The sequence below is a fragment of the Lactuca saligna genome, chromosome 2, assembly GCF_052625555.1.
Source record: "Lactuca saligna cultivar CGN05327 chromosome 2, ASM5262555v1, whole genome shotgun sequence".
In the NCBI taxonomy this organism is placed as follows: domain Eukaryota; kingdom Viridiplantae; phylum Streptophyta; class Magnoliopsida; order Asterales; family Asteraceae; genus Lactuca; species Lactuca saligna.
In genome coordinates, this window is record NC_136418.1 from 19,622,680 (window position 1) to 19,626,853 (window position 4,174).

General features: G+C 39.5%; 1 long non-coding RNA gene across 1 annotated transcript; it reads left to right on the forward strand.

Moving 5' to 3' along the window:
- The first annotated feature begins 892 nt into the window (after positions 1-892).
- LOC145028795 (uncharacterized) lies at positions 893-2,398 on the forward strand. The gene is made up of 2 exons (XR_013676187.1): positions 893-989; positions 2,217-2,398. It is a non-coding gene; the product is annotated as an uncharacterized LOC145028795 (long non-coding RNA).
- The last annotated feature ends 1,776 nt before the right edge of the window (positions 2,399-4,174 follow it).

The following is a 4,174-nucleotide window of genomic DNA, read 5'->3' on the forward strand; positions in this document are numbered from 1 at the left end:
CTAGCAATGAATTTACATCTTTAAACATAACTAGTTGTTGGTGGCAAATGATTCAAAAAAAGGCGAGAGGAATGTAGGACAGGGTGATTTTTTACAAAGGAGAATGAGAGGGTAAGGTGTAAGCGGGGCATGAGGGATGTCGAGTGTAGTAAAGGAACGGGTGGAGGCATATTTATCACTGAATTACATGAATTTTTCCATTAGAAGAGACTACAAAAGAGATTCTTTCGTTGATTAGAAAAATATAGATTCTATATGGATGATGGTACATTAAAAGGATTATTTATAGAGAAGTCGAAAGTTTTTTGACATGTCTTTTTTGGATGCTTTTAACATGTCCTTTTAGAATGCTATCTTTTGGATAATGATAATTAACTATATTTTTTTGACATGCATTAATTTCTTTACCATAATTTACAATTAAATTCATAATGTTTGTTTAAAATTTATCATTTTGTCACGATATTGAAATTTATTATTTATATACGATCAATCGTTATTTTGCCATAAGATTTATCGTTAAACTATGTTTCAAATTTCCAATCATATTTTGTGGCTGATTGTAACACTTGAGCTTGGTAAATTTCACATTTAACTCTTGTTAATTAAAAGTTTGCAAATTGGCCCTTCAACTAGTACGTGGGACATACTAGGTGGTACGCTTAGCGTACTAACCTCAATTTGATAGTGGATCCCATCCACGTACATTGGGCGTACATGGAGTGCGCATGACGTATGTGAGCTTTAATGAAACCTTAATTTTTAGGGTTCGCATCCTATTTAAACCTTGTGATAGCCTCACTTGGTTATGTTTTGACAGCCTCAACCTTCCTTTGTCCAGAAATCGAAGCCCTAGTGTGTTTTATGAGTTTTGAGCCTTAAAGAGTGTTTGTTGGTGGCTTGTGAAGGAGAAGAAGAAGAGGACCATTTGGAGAAGTGTCTTGGGCTTGAAGATCCGGGGTTAGCTTATCATTTGCAAGCTTTTTGAGGTAAAAAGTTTGCATATTGATGTTCCATGATGCTAGATCTAGTTATGTTATTATTTTATGTTTTTTGAGTCCTTAGAGTGATTGATGAGCTTCTCGACTCACTCCAGAAGTTTTTGGTGTTAGATCTAGCCATCTTTTGGTCCCCTTATTCATAAAAATGCAAGCTTTGTGGTGTATCTTGTACCATGCATGTGTTAAGACCTTTGTTAAGCTTTTTTTTGAGCTCTTGAGCTCCATTAAGTCATGTATGTGTGTAAAGCTGTCAACTTTACGTGATAAGTGGCCTTATAGAATCAGATCTGAGAGTTTGGCTTGAAGTCTCAATGGATTAAGTGCTTAATGAAGTGGGTGGTCAACTGGAGAGTACGTTGGGTGTAGCAAGCTGGTACGTTGCGCGTACTAGCCCCGGAGGGTGTACGAGTTGAGTACACCCGGCGTACTCAGTAGGTGGGCTTCAGATATTGGGCTTCTCGGTTTTGGGTCCATGTTTGGACCTTAGGAGATTAGGGTCTTGTTGGGCCATCAAATTTCTATTTTTGGGCTAATGCCATTATATTGGGTTCTTTTGGTTGAAGGCCCACAGAAGGATTTGGGCCTAATTTGGAAGATTGGGTCATAAATGGGCTTGGGTGACTATTTTTGGAATTGGGCCTTTTGAGTAGTTGGTTTGGGCCTTGGCCTTGGGCCAAGTTAGGTAAAGGGTAAAATAGTATTTTATCCTAGTTTAGACTCTTAGTTATGGGCCGGAATCCACTTATTAGTTTTATGTTATTTTATCATGGTAGCACGGGGATTTTATTAGACCAGCACACATAAATTTATCTGAGAGACTCAACAGCTTGAGGTGAGTTTCCTCACTGTGTTTAGCGGGTCGAAGGCACCAATGTCGGCCCATGGTTTATTATGTTAGGATGCTAGATGTATGTGTGACTCTTGCATGTGTTGTGTGATGGAATGCTTACTAGGCAAGTCCCGATGTCGGGCGGGGCCTGATGACTGTATTGTATGCTATTGTCTTTATGATTATCTCATGTGGTTGTATGATTATATGTTTATATGTTTACCAAGCGGGGCCTGATGACTGACATATCTGTATATCGAGCGGGGCCCAATGTCGTGAGGGGTCAAATGATGGGTGACGCCCATTATGTGTTTATTATGTATGGTATGTGGTATTTTGGGAAACTCACTAAGCTTTGTGCTTACGGTTTTCTGTTTATTTTTCAGGTACTTTTGGTTCAAAAGGGAAGAGCCCGAGATGATTGGAAAGTACACACCACCTCATTCTGCATTTTGTGATTTACTCTGATATTTTATGATGTAGTGATACACTTTGATCCATCTTCGTTGTATAACAATGTTTTGGATTACCGTTTAATTAAATTAAAAATGAAAATTTTTGGGTCTTATTTATTGGATGTTACAAGTTGGTATCATAGCCTTAGTTTGAGGGATTCAAACTACCCTCGGGTGTGTTTGAACTCAACTGAGGATTTGGTTAAAAAAATTCAAAAAGGAAATGTTTTAAAGAAAAGGGTTTTCTAATACAAAAAAAGGTGTGGTGCATGCAATCAACCGAGCTCAAGTAAGTTTTTCCAAAATACCCATACATATTATTTAATATGATTTGATTTGTGAATCTGTGAATCGCATGCTAGTTAAGGCTAATGATCTGCTCAGTATTTGAATGATAGAATGCTAGGAGATATGTCTTTGTATGCATATTGTATGAGTTTGTAGAGTTGCATGCTAGTACTGATCAGCCAATGATAGGGTGGCCTGATTCAGTTATGCTTGGTTTTGATTACTCGATGCTCGAATGTTGCTTGCTATGTGCTTTTTAGGAGTTCCCACTAACATCAGCTAACTAGTAAGTGAATATGTTAAGTTACATATTGCAGAAACTAAATAATTTTAGAAGGTTAGGTTTTAACTATATTCCGCAGCTCTTGCTTGAGTCCAACTGTTGTAGTGTGAAACCTTTCATTCGAAGAATTATCTAGTGTCAGTGATATGTAATTGTATTCGTGAGCTAGTTAGAGGGTGTCGGCATGAGTTTCTTCTGCAGCTGATGGTGGAGAGTGGTGTGGTGGTTACCCTAGGAAAACCTAATAAGAGATTTAGTGTTGGGAGCCTTATCTCGATGAGGTTTAATTGTGTGGATAAAGAGTGACTTGGCGGATTCAAGGCAATCCCTGAGAAAAGTACGGATAGATATGGAAGGTAGTATGGGCCCATACTACTAGAAATAGAGGATTCATATTTGAGTCAAGGAGAGATGCGATGAAACCAGGAACCTTGTAGAGCTTGTGATCCCTCGATATATATATATATATATATATATATATATATATATATATATATATATTGATGCGTATTCTGATGGTTTATATGTTCTATTTTTAGTATGGTGACTCTTCGAGGCAGACCGATTGGTAGTTCTGGTGCTGGTGAGGGATCGAGCTCAGGTCCTGGAGTCGGGCAGTTGGATGATCAGACACGAGAGTTCATTTTGTCTGAGATTACGAGTTGCAGTAGCAGACTCCTGTGATCTTTGGTACGATCAAGGAGGGTATCATGGAGGTGTTGGAGGAGCGCTTGGGATCTTTCCGTTCTGAGATGGTAACCTTGATAGGGACACGTTCATTGAATTTCAGGGAGTTCCGGGCATGTGGGGCTCCAGATTACCACTAGGAGAAGGACCTGATAATAAGCAGGAGATGGTTAGCGGATGTTGATAACGCTTTCCACACCAAGAGTTTCCCCAAGGTGGCAAAGGTCAGACTTGCTTCCTATCTTCTGAAGGACAAGGCACAAGACTGGTGGGAGGAAGTGGGACATGCCTTAGGAGGAGAGACGATTGAGTCCATGACATGGGATGATTTCGTGACAGGGTTCAGGGCTGAGTTTGCAACAGTAATTGAGGTGCATTAGTTGGCGCAAGAGTTTCATGATCTCTACCAAATTATTGAGATGATGGCTAAGATCATCGTGATGTTTCGTGAGAGGGCGCTTTTGGTTTCGCGGTTTGTAGCGGTCGAGGAGATGTAAAAGGTGAGGTACCATAAGTTATTGAGGAGTGATATCCAACAGTTTGGGAGCAGATCCAGTTGCAAGACACTGGAAGATATGATACCGAGGCTAGAGAGAGAGATAAAGAGAGAGAGAGAGAGAGAGAGAGAGAA